An 18,751-nucleotide genomic window follows, 5' to 3' on the forward strand; every position below is an offset into this window, starting at 1 on the left:
CTATGTGACACTAAAGGCCTCACTGAGCCATTGTGACACCACAAGGCCCCATTGAACCGAGGGGCCATTGTGACGCTATGGAGTGTTGGCAGGCCAAGGGGCAGTTGTCACACTGAATGGCACCATGGAACCAAGGAGCTGCAGGGCTCCATGGAACTAAGGATTCATGGAACAGTGTGGGACCCCACAGAACCAAAGGTCCATTGTGACATTGTGGGGCCCATTGGAATCCTGGAAGCCATTCTGACACTTTGAGGCCTCGTTGAATCAAGGGGCTCTGCAGGGCCCCATGGAGCCAAGGAGACCCTTCTGACACTGTGAGTGCCCATGGAACCAAGGGTCCATTGTGATCCTGTGGCCCCAAGGAGACCCCTGTGACCCTGCAAGGCCTCATGGAAGCAACGGACCATTGTGACACTATGGAGCCCCATGGAAACAAGAGGCCAGTGTGACACATCTGGGCCTCATGGAACCAAGGATCCAATATGACACCACCAGTGTGACACTGCAGGGCCCCATGGAAACAAGGGGCCAGTGTGACCCTGTGGCACCAAGGAGACATTTAACTCTCTAATGGAGACATTTAAAAGGAATGACAATAATCTGTGTCCTCTGATTTGGATGTACTGAAGCAATATTATCAAGAGTTTCTCAGGAGCTCTAAACAACAAACCAGCTTTTACTGGGAAATTTAGAAAATCAGAGAAACTTTGGCAAACGTTTTAATATAGCATTCAATCAACAACAACAACAACAACAACAACAACAAAACTTCTCAAAGCATTAACTTGGCCCACTCAGCTTCACAAACTCTAAGCCTGTTCAATTTTAAGTTAATCAATATTTGCAAGAGTACAGAAATAGAAGAAGTAGATACAGAAAGAGAGAAAAATAAGATACACAGAGAGAAGCACACACTCATCTACCAACTCCTGGATTCCAGCAGTGTTCAGATGGAAATTCCAAGAGGAGGTAAGGTCAAGATGTGTGCTTGCCTTGTGGTCAGCCTTAAATACCCCTTGGTCTTCCTGGGCCCTTCCCCCAGGTGGGACTTGGGGTCATTTGGTCACTCAGGAGCTGGGCTGGGGCTCCAGAGGTGGCTGTGCAGCATTGCCTGTGCTGTGCCAGGGACTGGCAGACACTGCTGGGCTGGGATAGAGGCTCTGGGAGGATTGGGGTTCCAGGGCAGGGCAGGGCTGGGGTTCCAGGGCAGGGCAAGGGTGGACCTGCCCTTTCCTCCCTCACACATGAAATGTTTCCAGCCAACAATCACCTCCAGTCTGTCACAATCTGCACTTGGAGGTGAAATTCCAATTCTGGCCATGACCACCTGCAGGAGAGGGACAGTTCTTTTCCATAGGAAGGAAAGCATAGAGCCCTAGTGCATAGGAAGTCAGGTGAGAGCCTCATTAGGCCAAGGCCAGCCAGACTTGGCAGGAATGGCAGATTTTGTCTGGGGGCAGTCTCTGGATATAGGGAATTTTGGAGACAGAATCCAAATTTTGCCCATGGGCACCTGGAGAAGCAGGACAGTTCTTCCCCATAGGAGGGAAAGCATGGAGCCTTCCCTAGTCTTTTGTGGACAGGTAAGCAGTGACCCTTAAGAAATGACTGCCAGCCTGATTTTTCCTGGCAATATGTCCATGGGAACAATCCCTGGATATAAGGAAATAGAGATGAAATCTGAATTCTGGCCATGGACACCTGGAGGAGAAGGAGAGTTCTTTTCCATAGGAAAGAAAGCCCCAAGCCCCAGTGCTTCAATAGCAGATGAGAAGAGACCCTGCAGGTGCCAAGCTGTCAGGCAGCCCCTGGAGGCCAAACCAGCCAGACCTGCTTCATGTTCCCTTGGTTCCTTGGGGCCCCACAGTGTCCCAGTGGTCTCCATGGTTCCCAGGCCCCACAGTGTCACGGGACTCCTCTGTTCCATGAGGCCACAATGTCACAATGGACCTTTGGACCCTGGGGGTTTGTGGTGTCACAATGGTCTCCTTTGGCTCCACAGGGTCACAGTGGAACACTGATGACACGAGGCCCTGCAGTGTCACAATGGACCTTTGGTTCCCTGCAGCCCTGCAGTGTCACAAAGGCCTCTTGGTTTCACGAGGCCCCACAGTGTCACCATGGTCCTCTTGGTTCTGTGGGGACCCCCAGGGTCACAATGGTCTCACTGGTGCCATGAGGCCTCACAGTGTCACAATGCTTTCCTTATTCCATGGGGGCTCATAGTGTCCCAATGGTTTCCATGATCCCATGAGTCCCCTCAGTGTCACAATGGAATCCTTGGTTCCATGGTGCCCCACAGAGGCACAATGGCCCCTTGGTTCCATGAGGTTGTGCAGTCTCTTAATGGTGTCTCCATGATTCCATGAGGCCTTGTAATGTCACAATGGACCATTGGCTCCCTGGGGTCTCGCCATATCACAATGGTCCCTTGGTCCCATGACACCCCAAAGAGTCATAATGGTCTCCATGGTTCCCTGAGGCCCTGTGGTGTCACAATGGTCCCTCGGTCCCACAGGCCCCACATTTGTGGGGGGAGGGGGGGGGGTCATGACCCCAAACTTTGGGGACTGGGAGGATTGATCCTAAAATTTGGGGTTTAGGGGGGTTTGACACCTCTGGGTTTGGGAGTTTTTGATCCCAAACTTTGGGAACTGGGGGAGCTTGACACCCCAGGGTTTGGGATCTTGTTTTTTTTTTTTCCCAAGATTTGGGAATCAGGGGGTTTCATCCCCAAATGTTTGGGTCAGGGTGGTTGGCAAACCAGGTGTTTCAACCCCCAGGATTTGGGGTTTGGGGGTTTAGACCCAAAAATTTGGAAACTTGGGGGGTTGACCAACTGATTTTGGGGGATTTAACCTCAAAGTGGGGGAGATCAGGGGGATTTGACACCCCAGGGTTTGGGATTGGGGGGGATTGATCCCAAAGTTTGGGAATTGAGGGGTTTGACCCCAAACTTTGACGAGGAGGAGGGTTGGACAACCCAGATATTTCAAACCCCAGGAGTCGGGTCTTGGGGGTTTTAACCCCAAACTTTGGGGGATGGGGGTGTTTGACACATCAGGATTTGGGATTTGGGGTATTTAACCCCAGACTTTGGGAATTGGGGGTGTTGGACACCCCAAATATTTTGAACCCCAGGATTTCGGGTCAAGAGGATTTAACACCATCTTTTGGGAACTGGGGAGTGTTTGACACCCCAGGATCTGGGATTTGGGGGGTTTGGGGCAGGGGGGAGGTTGACATCCCAGAGTTTGGGTTTGGGGCTGTTTGACCTCCCCCCTCCCAGTGTTGGGATTTGGGGTGTTTGACCCCAGTGTTTGACCCCCCGGGTTTGGGGTCGGGGTTGGGATAGGAGCCATTCCCTGGAAACAGCGGTGGGATCGGGATCGAGAACAGGAACGGGAATGGGATCGGGATCCGGAGTGGGAGTGTAATGGGGTTGGGAATGAGATCGGGATCGGGAACTGGCCCGGGAACGGGAACAGAAATGGGAATGGGATCGGGAACAGGATCAGGGAACGGGATTGGGATCGGGAAGGGGAGAGACCCTGACTCAATAATGGAGCCCACCCCCAGGGAGCGATCCTGCCCCAGTCCCGGAATGGACCCAGCCCCTCAATCCCGGACCCCTCCCCAATCCCAGCCCCTCCGCAGCCGCTGACCGGACCCTCCCTCAATCCCAGCCCGCCCCAATCCGGATCGGAGCCATTCCCGGACCGGACCCTTCAATCCCTTCTTGGGGCGGCTCCTGCCGCTTCCAGCCCATTTCTGGGGCTTCCAAGCGGCTCCGGGGACCCTCCCCATTTTGGGGTGTTGGGGTGGCCCCAAGGCCGCCCCGAGGGCCGAGGGGGGATGGAAACCCCAAACCCGGGGGGCTCCTGGGGGTCCCCAGTTCCTCCCGGCCCCGCCCCGAAGCAGATCCTGGCCAATCAGAGCGCGCGGCGTTGATGACGATTCAGTTCCCGGGCAGGAACTCGGCGCTGGTCCCGCCTGGCGATTTTCAGCCAATCAGCGCCCGGGACGGCTCTGACTCATCAGTTGCCAGGCAGAGTCCAGCGCCTCTCGCAGCACCGGCCAATCTAAACATAAAATGGAACACACCTTAGTAAAACAATTCATACTACAAATATACTAAACACGAAACCAAACACCACTATAATGTCTCATACAATTTAACCAAACAATAAACTTTAAAAACACCCTTAAACACTCTAAAAAAATTTAAATAGTTTTAAAAAATATAATTGCAGATGGGTGGTTTTATATGAATGTTGGTTTTTGGATTGTTTGGGCCAGCTGATTTTAAAAAAATGATTTTTATAGGAATTTAATCAGCTGAGAAGGAGCCACTCTACAAACAGAACTGACTGAAAATGAAGGGGACATAAATCAGTAACTCTGAAAGTTTTCTTTGCTATCAAATACATCCCACCACTCCAAACTGGGATCCCACTTCTCCCAATCTCCTCCCAACCCCATCTCACCCTGGCAGCTGTGGAATCAAGTGAGCTTTCTGTGGGATTGAGTTTTTTTGAGGTCAGAACATGGAATTTGAGGTGGGATTGTGCCTTTATAGGTAAAAATTCAGTTGTTTTTAGTGGGATTGAGTGGTTTTGTGGTGACAAATTCATCCCTCTTGGCTTTTGGAGTGCAAAGAGATGGAGAACACTGCCCAAAATTCCCCCAGAACCCACAAATCCTCCAGAAGTTGAGTTCATGGTGTCCAGGGAGCGTGCAGCTGCGGGTGCCAGGAACAAACGAGATGGGGCTTGGTTTCACAAAGCTCCAGAATCCATTTCTTACCCCCAAAAGACAGGGCAAAGGCAGGGCTGTAGGGTTTTTAGAGAACCTGGCAGAGGGGCAGGGCAAGGGAGAAGCCTGTGAAGAGCAGGTTTGGCATCCACCTGGACCTGCAGGAACCAACCCAAGCACCTGCAGCAGCGTGTGTTACCCCCCTTTGGACAGAGGGGTGAGCAGAACCATCTCTGTCCATCTGTGAGCCCCAAAGCTCTCTGTGGGAGCTGTGAATTAAAAGGCCTTTACACACTCACTTTTCACATCTTCCCTGTCTGCTGTGTTTCAACTCTTGGCAAGATTTGCCTCCTGCTTACTGGGAGCTGCTGTGGCCCAGGGCCAGCACAGAGCTGGGCTGGGTGGGCCAGGCAGTGTGGTGGAGAGTCTTGGCTGATCTTGGTGTGTGCCAAGCCTCAGAAAAGGCTTGGAAGGTTTGCCTGCCAAGGTGTCCTGCTCACTGGCTCTCCCTGTGCATCTTGGAGAGCACAAGGGAGGCATTTCTGCCAGCTGGGCATCAGCAGGCCTTCCAATGGGGGCGTGTTGTGGAGCGAGCCCAGCTGAGGTACCCTGAGAGGAGCCCAGGGCTCCTTGCTCCTCTCTGCTGGCCCGTGAGCGTCTGTCTGCTCTCGGGATGGCCCTGGCTGTGTCAGGGCTGCTGCGTGGACACGAGACAGCCGGTCCTGTCCCGCTGGGTCCCAGCAGTGCCTGGCAGCCGTCAGGATGCTGGCCAAGAGAGGCCCTGGGAGCTGAGGCAGCTGATTTTAAGCTTTTGCAGGTGCCAACAGGTCAAGGCCAACAGTGTTCCCTCAGGATACAGCATTCCTGAGGGGCTTCCCCAGAGGTGCCTGATGCCACCCACTCCTTGTGGCAGCAGTTGCTTTCCTGTGGAAGGTTCTACCTTCCCCAAGAGCACAGAGGGAGCTGGAGAAAGAGCTTGCCAGGCTGCTCTCCATCCTTTACCAGGAGCCCTGGGTGAGCGGAGTAGTCCCAGCTGAGCGCAGATGTGCCAATGGAAGAGCCGTGCCAATGGAAGGCTCGGTGGGAAGGATGATCCAGGATCCATAGGCCTGGCAGCCTGAGCTTGCTGCCGGGGAAGGCCTTGGAGCAGATCCTCCTGAGTGCCATCCCACGGCACGTGCAGGGAACCAGGGCATCTGTGGGAAGGTGGAAAAGGGACAGGGACAAGGACAGGGACAGGGACAGGGACAGTGACAGGGACCGGGACAGGGACAGGGACAGCTGGGGGTCCTGGCGGGATGTTGAGGGCTTCTGTGTGGTGTTTGCAGGCTGTTGGTGTTGAAGGTGTGTTGGAGAATGAGTTGTCTGGGAGGTGAGAGGTCTAGGCTGGAATTTGAGTCTGTTTGAAGGCAGCATCTGTGGTTTGGCACAGCTTTGCTTATAGGGCCCAGAAAGAATATCTGTGACTGCTTTTGTTCATGGTCCTGATTCTGCTGCAGGGAACAAGAGGGGAGAGCTGTACTCTAATGGCCACTTAGATCTCTATCCCGGGGCAGGGTTAACCATTTTGCCATCTACTCATTGTTGCCAGCAGTTGCTCCAGGTGTTCCTGCCAACAGCCCCTGCAGGCAGGAGCACAGCCCCCAGTGCCCCAGGGCTTTGGCTCCCTCTGGCACAGAAGCCCCCGGGTGCAAAGGTCTCTGGGGCAGGAGATGGCACCAGCCCTGCCAGGGCTTCGGGGGTGGCAGGTCTGCCTGGGCAGGTGTCGTGGTTTGACACGGAAAGATAATTTTTTTCGGAAGGAAGAGGTCAATTTAAATATTGACCAATTGAAAATAGACACGCTTCTGAGAACACAGAGGGGTTGAAAGCAAAATTCTCAGGGGAACTCGCTCTTTTTGGTTTCGGTCAGCGTGCAGTGCAGACCTTCCCCCGCCCAGCCACGAGCTGGGTGGGGGAGGGGAAGCCCATGGCCTGAGAAAAGTAGGCCGAAAGCCCCAAGGGTGGTGAAAGGACTGGAACCAGGCTGGCCCTTGCAGATGGAAGGGTGGAAGAAATCTGGGATGTCTCCATTTCCCTCCCCCAGAGTTCCTCTCCCGAGAGGGAGAGAGAAAGCCGCAAGGAAGGAGGAGCGGGGGGAGCTGCAAGGTGCCCAGTTGTGTGGGAGTTGCTGGATGTCCGGGCATCGAGCCATCCTGGGAGTTCGGACTTTTAACCCTTTCTTGAAGAAATGAAAGCTTTGTGAATTTTCCTTTCCCCTCCTCGGTTTGAAAGAGAGGAAGAGAGACACCTTGGACCCTGGGATGGGATGTTGGAAGGAAGAATTCTAGATGGGAGGGGGACAAAGAGTGGCTTTTGGCTGGACTTTTCCATGTTAGCCACAACCTGAACCAAATCTTCTCCTTCAAGAGAGACTGTGTTTTGGGAAGATGCCAGTGAGTCAAGAGACCTGCTTCAGCTGAAAAAAAGACAAAAGTGGAGTGAACAGAAAAAAGGTTAGGGGGTTTGTGGTGGCGCCCCCTTGCCCTGGAAAGGAAAAGAGAAGAGAAGAGAAAAAGATCTCTGTTCTTGAGCCCTCGGCCCCAGGGGAAAATGGGGGGGGACTGTGGTCCCAAACAATGAAAAACTGAACTGTTGTTTTCTCCCCTCTTGGCAGGGCATCCTTAAAAGGAAAAATCCTAAAGGCAGTAACCATCCATGCATTGGTAGTAAGAGCACTGTGCATGGAAAGGAGAAGGGTCACCATGGCAAACTTTTTTCTCCGGGCGGTGCCATGTGTGACATGGAAACACAAGATGTAGAGCTGTGTTTCTTGGGGGGTCTGTGGCACAGGAGAGACTCTGTTCCCTCGATGAACTGAGTATCGATTGCTTGGAGGGTAGAAACCTGATTGAGGTCCAGATTGTGTCTCACTGTGGTTTGTTAGAGTTGGGTGGTGGGGGGAGGAATGTTTTGCAAGGTTTTCATTTGATCTTTGTGTGATTTTTTTCCCCCCTTCTTTAGTTTTCTCTTTTCTTTAGTAGTAATAGTTTAATAAAATTTTTTTCCTGTTATTAAGCTTGAGCCTGCTTTGCTCTATTCTAGATTCCACTTCACAGCATTCAAAATAAGGATCACATTTTCATAGAAGCACTGGCATTGTGCCAGTGTCAAACCATGACATTTGGTTCCCTGACCGGGAAAAGATAAGATAAGATCAGATAAGATAAGATAAGATAAGATAAGATAGTGATAAGGTGAATGTTGTGAAATGGGATCAGGAGGAATAAGAGCAAAGCATATGTTGGGTTTTGAGATGAATTGGGGTGGAGATTTAGTGTAAGTTGCTGTTTTATGTAGAATGTGTTGAATGTAATTTTGATAATGATTTTTTTTTTGTAGTCTGTGTTCTCAGAGGCGAAGGGTGGAATGTCGTGGTTTGACACGGAAAGATAATTTTTTCCGGAAGGAAGAGGTCAATTTAAATATTGACCAATTGAAAATAGACACGCCTCTGAGAACACAGAGGGGTTGAAAGCAAAATTCCCAGGGGAACTCGCTCTTTTTGGTTCCGGTCAGCGTGCAGTGCAGACCTTCCCCCGCCCAGCCACGAGCTGGGTGGGGGAGGGGAAGCCCATGGCCTGAGAAAAGTAGGCCGAAAGCCCCAAGGGTGGTGAAAGGACTGGAACCAGGCTGGCCCCTGCAGATGGAAGGGTGGAAGAAATCTGGGATGTCTCCATTTCCCCCCCCCAGAATTCCTCTCCCGAGAGGGAGAGAGAAAGCCGCAAGGAAGGAGGAGCGGGGGGAGCTGCAAGGTGCCCAGTTGTGTGGGAGTTGCTGGATGTCCGGGCATCGAGCCATCCTGGGAGTTCGGACTTTTAACCCTTTCTTGAAGAAATGAAAGCTTTGTGAATTTTCCTTTCCCCTCCTCGGTTTGAAAGAGAGGAAGAGAGACACCTTGGACCCTGGGATGGGATGTTGGAAGGAAGAATTCTAGATGGGAGGGGGACAAAGAGTGGCTTTTGGCTGGACTTTTCCATGTTAGCCACAACCTGAACCAAATCTTCTCCTTCAAGAGAGACTGTGTTTTGGGAAGATGCCAGTGAGTCAAGAGACCTGCTTCAGCTGAAAAAAAGACAAAAGTGGAGTGAACAGAAAAAAGGTTAGGGGGTTTGTGGTGGCGCCCCCTTGCCCTGGAAAGGAAAAGAGAAGAGAAGAGAAAAAGATCTCTGTTCTTGAGCCCTCGGCCCCAGGGGAAAATGGGGGGGGACTGTGGTCCCAAACAATGAAAAACTGAACTGTTGTTTTCTCCCCTCTTGGCAGGGCATCCTTAAAAGGAAAAATCCTAAAGGCAGTAACCATCCATGCATTGGTAGTAAGAGCACTGTGCATAGAAAGGAGAAGGGTCACCATGGCAAACTTTTTTCTCCGGGTGGTGCCATGTGTGACATGGAAACACAAGATGTAGAGCTGTGTTTCTTGGGGGGTCTGTGGCACAGGAGAGACTCTGTTCCCTCGATGAACTGAGTATCAGTTGCTTGGAGGGTAAAAACCTGATTGAGGTCCAGATTGTGTCTCACTGTGGTTTGTTAGAGTTGGGTGGTGGGGAGAGGAATGTTTTGCAAGGTTTTCATTTGATCTTTGTGTAATTTTTTTCCCCCCTTCTTTAGTTTTCTCTTTTCTTTAGTAGTAATAGTTTAATAAAATTTTTTTCCTGTTATTAAGCTTGAGCCTGCTTTACTCTATTCTAAATTCCACTTCACAGCATTCAAAATAAAGATCACATTTTCATAGAAGCACTGGCATTGTGCCAGTGTCAAACCATGACAGCAGGGACTCTGCCTCACCTGCTGGTGCCAGCGCTCCCTGGGCCCCAGGGCTCAGAGCAGCATTCCTGCCCTGGCCCACAGTTCCTTGTCCGTGTCACACTTGCGGGTTTGGGATGGCCACGAGCCGGGATGTGTCCCGAGGAGGCCGTGGCAGCTTCTGTGGAAGACCCTGTGCCCTTCCCAGCGTGGCTGCGTCGGCAGCCCTGGGGGCTCCTTCTGCTGCCCTGAGCCTGCAGAGCAGGGCAGCGTTTGCTGATGGTCTGAGCCCTTCCTAAAGATCCTGCTGGGCTGTCTCAGACACTTGAGGCCAGGGATTCCTTCCAACCTGGACCACTTTGGGTGGGCAGGGGGCAGCCCCAGTGCAGGGGCAGTATTTCCAAGGGCCCTTTGTGACACATGCAGCATGGAATGGAGCCCGGTGTCCAAGGGCCCTTGCTGACACGGTGCAGCATGGAATGGAGCTGGGTTTCCAAGGGCCCTTTGTGACACATGCTGGCATAGGAGCTGGAAGTGGCAAGAGCACGCCACAGTGCACAGAGCAGGCAAAGGGACAGGACGGGACAGAGCGGTGCTGTGAGGAGCCCCCGCACAGCGCGCTCGTTCCTGCCCTACCCGGAGCTTTTCTGAGGCATTGTTCCTGCAGCTGACCTCGAGGCCAGACCACAGGACTCAGTAACCTGCGGCCTTCCGAGACTTCAATTCTGCAGGTGCCCTTGAGGGCAGAGCGTGGGACTTGGTAGCCCAGAGTTTTCCAAGGCATCTCTCCTGAGGGTAGCCAGAAATCCAGTCAGTGACATGGGGCAGGGAGCCCTGAGAGTGCCCAAGCTGACCTGGATGGAGGAGGAAGAAGGCGACCCTGCAGCTGCCCCAGCACAGGAAACTGAAGAGGTGGTGCTGTTCCATCCACCACAGGAGGGTGAGTGGCAGAGCCAGGCTGCAAGGCCGGTGCCTTCAGCCAGCTTGGCCCAATCCCATCCCATCCCATCCCATCCCATCCCATCCCATCCCATCCCATCCCATCCCATCCCGTCACATCCCATCCTCTGGTGACATGTCCATGGACAGGATGGAAGAGCGGCCCGGGCAGTGTTGCCTTCATGGGAGGCAACGGCGACCTGGTTGCAAGGAACAGCACGGCAGCCAGTCTTCCCTGGTCCACTCGGGCTAACGACACATGCAGGACACCAATGTGGTGGACGGTCGAAAAGCCTTTATTATCTTATCTCATGGGTTTAAATAGTCTTGGGGGACTCTGCTACGTCAGGGGGGGTTGGCAGGGTCTCTAGGGTTAGTCAGGAGTGGAAAACTACTGGGTTAGGTGTGGTTACATTCTTTGGGGTAATGGATAACATGTTGCAGGGTGAGAGGGGGATGGGGCTCTTTCTTTCCATCACATCCCGAAATCTTCCGTTCGCCTGTCCCTATCTACTACAGGTCAGACACCCTGCAGTGCCCGTGCTACATGCCCTGGGGCATCCTGGGGCTGTCCCTGCCTGGGCAGCGCAGGGCTGGGCTGTGTTCTCCGGCTTCTCCCGCAGCCCCTCAGCTCGGGCTGCGCTCGCTCTTTGCCAGGTGCAGCCGTGCAGCGCACACGAGAGCAGGAACGCACCCGTGGCCGCTTCCGCAGAACAGCGCAGGTACCTGCAGCCATCCCCACCTGGGCTGGGCCTGCTGGCACTGCTCAGCTCAACAACACACCTGCAGCACTCCATGGCTTCTTGCCCTTCTCCTACAGCTCGTTTGCAAATTCATCAAGAGAATTTGGCAGGAAGAGACCGGCGCCATGGGCCCTGGGCTCAGAGCCTACTCAGAGCTCCTCGGACATGAGACCAGTGCCGCCCTGCTGGATTTGCTTGTGCAGAGTGGTGTTCCCAGAGCAGAGCAAGTAGGCAGCTGTGGCCAGGCTTCAATTGCCCCATGAGTCACACGGCTTCCCAAGCCACAGTGCTGGCCCCTGTGAGCCTTTGAGGCCATCGCAGTGCGGTGGGAAGGGAAGCACTTCTCTGGGGACACAGGGAACACTGCTCCCTCTGGCAGCTTTCCAAGTCTCCCTGTGCCTTCTCCAGGTGCCTGCCATGGTGAGGTACATCCACCAGTGGCTCATGGCCAATGATTCTGCAGAGCACAGGCTGGACAACGCCCTGCTGTATCTCACAGAAGCGCAGCCAAATGACGCAGTAATGACACTCCTGCGTGTGGCCCCATCCTGTGACAGGTACGGGGCCCACCTGCCCAGAGGGCTCAGGGCTCAACCCAACCCATCGCCCTGCACAGCCTGTGCCAGGTGTCTGACCCACAGAGAGTCCCAGGGCCCTCTGGCTGCTCCCTCTGCCAGCCCTGGCACGTCAGCCCCCGAGCCTCCTGCCATGCTCCCTCGCTGCCCCACAGGGGCCTGTCCCCACAGGGCTGGGCTGCCTGGCTGCTGCTGGAGAGGGGCAGTGGGCAAAGGCAGAGCCGTTGGTCAACCCAGGCCCCTAGAGATGCCCAGGCCACGGTGCTGTGTCTGAGATCCCCTGAGACAGATCTCTAACCCCACAGAGCTGCCATGGCCATGTGGAAGACCATCATGTGCACGCCCTGGACTGCAGAGCTGGCACAGCAGATACTCCTGGATGTGCTGGGGAGCTGGCCAGAGCACAGCACGTGCACCTCTGATGGGGACAAAACGGGTGTCTTTGTCCTGGCTGTGAGTTTCTGCCAGTGGACTTTGCTGGCCCCAAGGCCACCTGTCCAGCAGCTCTCCATCCTCCTTTCCCCACTGCATCTCCCTGCCTCAGGCACTGGCCTGAAAGCTGGCCTAGGGACAGCTGCAGGGCCACCAGGCCCGCTGCTCCCCCTGTGTCTCTCTGGGCCTCTCCCTGCCACGCTCGGGCTCTGCCACACAAACACCTCGGCACTGAGCGCTGTCTCAGGGAGCTTTGTCCTTTGCAGGCAACTGTGGTGATATGGAAGATCCTCCAGGAGCCCTGTGTCCCAGATATAGTGATGGAGCATTTCCCACAGTTATTTTTGCATCTGCTCTTCCAAGTGTTCTTCAGCACCAAAGAGATGCCAGAGGCGGTTGATACCTTCTGGAAGGGATGCCACGAAGGACACGGCCTTGCCACCAGCCCCAGATAGTGCTCCATCCCAGTCCTTCTGTCCCTGACACACAGCCAGGGCAGGAGCCAGTGTTCCCAGTGTGACCCGGGCTTTGCTCTGCACTCAGGTTTGCAGTGAGGACCCTGAAGTCCCTGCTGTGCCGAATAGACTATGAGGATGTGGTGGTGGCCATGGAACGCAAGCGTGGCTGGGACATGCTGCTCTGTTCTGACACCCACATTTATGCCGTGGGTCTGCAGGCTAGATGAGACCCCCTTCTCCCCACTGCTCTCGGCATTTCTGCTCTGTGTCTGGGGTATCCCACTCAGTCCCCGTGGCTGTGGGCCAGAGGGACGAGGGACGGCCAAGCAGACTGGGAAAGGCTGGGAGAGGAGGGTGCCCAGTAGCAGCCACATCTCAAAGGGCCCAAGTCCCCCTGCAGGGTGGGGGGTAAAGACAAGAACTGCATCAGTCTGTCCTGGGAGGGGCTTCCCCCACCCTGGCTCAGGGTCTTAGTGTCGTAGGAGCAGGCCCCCAGACGGGTAATCATTATCACTGACTCCAGGTATTGCAGAAGTCTGATCAATAATTAACTTTATTAGGAAACCCATTGTTCTTATAGATAGTTATGATATAGGTAGATTTAATTGGTTTTCTAGTCTAAACACTATCACCATTAGTTAATTAAGAAAGTACCCTTTGTTAGACAAATCTCCGTAACATATTCCATATGTTCATAAAACCAGGTGCAGCATGTTAAGATAAGAATGGTTTTCATTCTTTCCTCTGATCTTCTCAGACTTTCTCAGGCGATGCCTGGGAAGGTTGTCTGTTTCTCTCTGAGGCCAGAGAGCTGCTGCCACATCTTAGTGCCATTTTCCGCCTTCCAGGGTGATGCGCAATGAATCCACCTGCTTGTGCAAAAGCATCTCATGCTGTCTCCTTGAGTTTCTCAGCAAAGAGATGCCATACTGGAACTTCCCTGCCCTGGCATTCCTTGTGGAGGTGAGTCTGAAGCCCGGCGCTGCCTCCCAGCTCTCTGCCCTCTCGTAGCCGCAGCTGCCTGGGACGGTGCCCACGCCCTGTGCTGCTGCCTGGTCCCCGCCCTGTGCGGTTCTGGGCTCCTGCCGGCCGGGTCCCCTGTCACTGCCCTGTGCCTTTCAGGTCCTGCATTGCCTGGACTTGAGCGCATGCAGTGACAGCATCATGGATCTCTTGTCGAGACACTTGCTGAGTGAGTGCACAGAGATGCGCCGCCAGGTTCTGAGGGCCCTCCTCTTGCTCAGGGATAATCCCTCGCTGGTAAGGAGGGGGCAGCAGCTGAAGCCGTGCAGGCAGCGTGGTGCTGGGGAACGCAGTCGCTGGAACTTGGCTGGGCTTCAGGCACTGGGGCAGCCGCTCCCAGCTCTCCTGCCTCCCACTTCAGCTGCCCGAGTGCTGCGGGACAGGCCTTTGGCCTCTGGGCCCTGTGGCAGCAGGGTGGCCTTTCACACACCTTTGCTCCGCACAGGCCAAAAGAATGTGGAGCCTGACCGAAGCCTCGCACTGCTCACCAAGGATCCTTGGATGGTGAGAAGGGGGCAGTGGCTGAAGCTGTACTGGGCAAAGCAGCCCCTTGGGCTGGCAGGGCTTCAGGAGCTGAGGCAGCTGCTCCCAGCTCTCCTGCCTCACCTGCCCCAGTGCTTTGGGAAAGGCCTTCGGCCTCTCTGTGATGTCACACGGACATCTCTGTGATGTCACACTGAAACTGTGAGGTCACATAGCTGTTTGTGATGTCACAGTGACAGCTATGTGATGTCACAAAGCCCTCTGTGATGTCCCACAAACATTTCTGTGATATCATACAACTTCCTGTGATGTCACACTGACATCTCTGTTATGTCACACAGCTCTCTGTGATTTCACAGGGACATCTTTCTGATGTCACAATATCTCTTGTGATGTACACAGACAAATCTGTGACGCCACAAAGCTCTATGTGATGTCACATGGACATCGCTGTGCTCTCACACATCCTCCTCTGATGTCACAGAGACATTTTTGTGATGTCACACTGACATCTCTCTAATGTCAGACAGCTCTCTGTGATGTCACACGGACATCTCTGTGATGTCATACAACTCTCTTTGATGTCACACTGATATGTCTGTGACGTCACACAGCTCTTTGTGACATCACACTGAGATCTCAGTGATATCACACAACCTCCTGTGATGTCACACAATCAACTCTGTGATGTCACACATCTTTTTGTGAGGTCACACAGACACACAACTCTCTTTGATGTCACACTGACATTTCTGTGATGTCACACAACTGTCTTTAATGTCACATAGCTCTCTGTGATGTCACACAGCTTTTTGTGATGTCACATGGACATCTCTGTGATGTCACACTGCTCTCTGTCTTGTCACAAGATCATCTTTGTCATGTCACACAATCTCCACTTGATGTCACAAAGACATCTGTGTGAGGTCACTCTGACATCTCTGTGATGTCACACAGCTCTCTGTGATGCCACACGGTCAGCTCAGTGATATCATACAACCTCCTATGATGTCACAATGACATCTCTATGATGTCACACTGAAACCTTTGTGACGTGGCACAGCTCTCTGTGATTTCACACTAACCCTGTGATGTCACAAAGCTCTCTGTGAGGTCACACTGACATCTCTGTTATGTCTCACAACTTCCTGTGATGTCACAGAGACATATCTGTGAGGTCACACTGACATATCTGTGATGTCACATAGCTCTCTGTGACATCACATGGACATCTCTGTGATGTCACACAGCCTCCTGTGATGTCACATGAACATCTCTGTGATGTCAAGATGACATCTCTGTGATGTCACACTGACATCTCTGTGATGTCACACAGCTCTCTGTGATGTCACATTGACTTCCCTGTGATTTCACACACTCTGTGATGTCATAATGACATCTCTGTGGTGTCATACCACTCTCTGTGATGTCACATGGACACCTTTGTGATGTCACACAACCTCCTGTGATGTCACAGAGACATTTCTGTCATGTCACATGGAGATCTCTATGATTTCACACAGCTCTTTGTGATGTCACACAGATATCTGTGATGTCACATGGACATCTCTGTGATGTCACATTGACTCACTGTGATGTCACAAAACTCTCTGTGATGTCACACGGTCATCTCTGTTATGTCACACTGATATCTCAGTGATGTCACTCAACCTCCTGTGATGTCACACAGTCATCTCTGTGATGTCACACAGTATTTTGTGATGTCACACAGACATCTCTCTGATGTCACACAACTCTCTTTGATGTCACACTGACATTTCTGTGATGTCACACAACTCTCTTTAAAGTCACACAGCTCTCTGTGGTGTCACACAACTTTTTGTGATGTCACACGGACATCTCTGTGATGTAACACTGGCATATCCGTGATGTTGCACAAAATACTGTGATATTACATTGGCATCCCTTTGATGTCACACAGCTCTCTTTCATGTCACGCGGTCACATCTGTGATGTCACACTGACATTTCTGTGATGTCACACAATTTTTTGTGATGTCACATGGACATCTCTTAGATGTCACACAACTCTGTCATGTCACACTGTTCTCTGTCATGCCACAAGGTCATCTTTGTGATGTCACACAAGCTCCACTTGATGTCACCTAGACATCTCTGTGATGTCACTCTGACATCCCTGTGATGTCACACAGCTCTCTGTGATGTCACATTGACATCTCTGTGATGTCACAATGATATGTCTGTGATGTCACACAGACAGCTGTCTGTGATGTCACACTTACATCTCTGTGATGTCATGCAAGCTCCTGTGATGTCACAGAGACATCTCTGTGATTTCACACAGCTCTCTGTGATGTGACACTGACATCTCAATGATACCATGAAGCTCTCTGTGGTGTCACACGGTCATCTCTGTGATGTCACACTGACATGTCTGTGATGTGACACTGACAGCACAGCCTGGAGCAGAGCCCGCGCGGCCTCGGGCTGCAGCAGCGGGCAGGGGCACAGCTGCCAGCCCGCACACCGAGCACCGCGCTCAGGGGCTGCTCCAGGCTGGGGCTGCAGCTTCCCGGCCCTCCTTACCAGGATCTTAATGAACCTCCACAGTTTCTCCTTCTTTACAGATTTTTCAAGGTCTCTCCTATTCAGGAATTTGGCCAAACAAAGCAGGGTTTCCTGAGAAGACTGGAGAGCAATAGAGACACGGAAATGGCCCCACAGCCCAGGGCCCAGGATCAGCATCCCTGTGCCAGGGCCAGGAGGAGGCTGCAGCCCGCAAGGCGCCAGGGCAGGAGGCAGCCGAGCCCCCTCCCAGGGGAACAGCAGCAGCCCAGGTGTCCTCACCTCTGCCACACACTGATTCTCCTCATGGCAGTGGAAGAAGAGTGGCAGCAGGCTCTTACACACTTGTGTCATCAGGGGCTTTTTTCCTTCTTCTGCTACAGCAGACAGCAAGGTACGAAAGACAGACATGGAGAGCTGCTGCACGTGGCTATCATCCTGTGGAACAGGAAGGAAACAAGACCTTGGCATCAGCTGATTCTGGCCCACGTTGGTGCAGGCCTGCATCTCCACAGGGCACCAAGTGTCTGGGCAGCAGCCAGTGGCCATGGCTGAGGGCACAGAGCCTTACGTGGTCAAAGAGTGGCAGGAGCACCTTAGCCAGCTGCAGGGCGATGGGGCTGGGTATTGGGGTGTCATTATCCAAGAACAAATCACTAACTAGAACAATGGCCATCCTGACCACATCACTATCATTTTCCTGCAGGAGCTCTCCGAGGCTTTCGGTCAGGCTCCACATTCTTTTGGCCTGTGCGGAGCAAAGGTGTGTGAAAGGCCACCCTGCTGCCACAGGGCCCAGAGGCCAAAGGCCTGTCCCGCGGCACTCGGGCAGCTGAAGTGGGAGGCAGGAGAGCTGGGAGCGGCTGCCCCAGTGCCTGAAGCCCAGCCAAGTTCCAGCGACTGCGTTCCACAGCCCCACGCTGCCTGCACGGCTTCAGCTGCTGCCCCCTCCTTACCAGCGAGGGATTATCCCTGAGCAAGAGGAGGGCCCTCAGAACCTGGCGGCGCATCTCCGTGTGCTCACTCAGCAAGTGCCTCGACAAGAGATCCATGATGCTGTCACTGCATGCACTCAAGTCCAGGCAATGCAGGACCTGAAAGGCACAGGGCAGTGACAGGGGACCCGGCCGGCAGGAGCCCAGAACCGCACAGGGCGGGGACCAGGCAGCAGCGCAGGGCGTGGGCACCGTCCCAGGCAGCTGCGGCTACGAGAGGGCAGAGAGCTGGGAGGCAGCGCCGGCCTTCAGACTCACCTTCACAAGGAATGCCAGGGCAGGGAAGTTCCAGTATGGCATCTCTTTGCTGAGCAACTCAAGGAGACATCATGAGATGCTTTTGCACAAGCAGATGGATTCATTGTGCATCTCTCTGCAAGGAGGAAAATGGCACTAAGATGTGGCAGCAGCTCTCTGGCCTCAGAGAGAAACAGACAACTTTCCCAGGCATTGCCTGAGAAAGTCTGAGAAGATCAGAGGAAAGAAAGAAAAAACATTCTTATCTTAACATGCTGCACCTGGTTTTATGAACATATGGAATATGTTACGGAGATTTGTCTAACAAAGGGTACTTTCTTAATTAACTAATGGTGATAGTGTTTAGACTAGAAAACCAATTAAATCTACCTATATCATAACTATCTATAAGAACAATGGGTTTCCTAATAAAGTTAATTATTGATCAGACTTCTGCAATACATGGAGTCAGTGATAATGATTACCCGGCTGGGGGCCCGCTCCTATGACACTAAGACCCTGAGCCGGGGGGGGAAGCCCCTCCCAGGACAGACTGACACAGTTCTTGTCTTTACCCCCCACCCTGCAGGGGGACCTGGGCCCTTTGAGATGTGGCTGCTACTGGGCACCCTCCTCTCCCAGCCTTTCCCAGTCTGCTTGGCCATCCCTCGTGCCTCTGGCCCACAGCCACGGGGACTGAGTGGGATACCCAGACACAGAGCACAAATGCCGGGAGCAATGGGGAGAAGGGGGTCTCACCTGGCCAGCAGACCCATGG

This window comes from Lonchura striata, chromosome 11 (genome assembly GCF_046129695.1).
Source record: "Lonchura striata isolate bLonStr1 chromosome 11, bLonStr1.mat, whole genome shotgun sequence".
Taxonomy (NCBI): domain Eukaryota; kingdom Metazoa; phylum Chordata; class Aves; order Passeriformes; family Estrildidae; genus Lonchura; species Lonchura striata.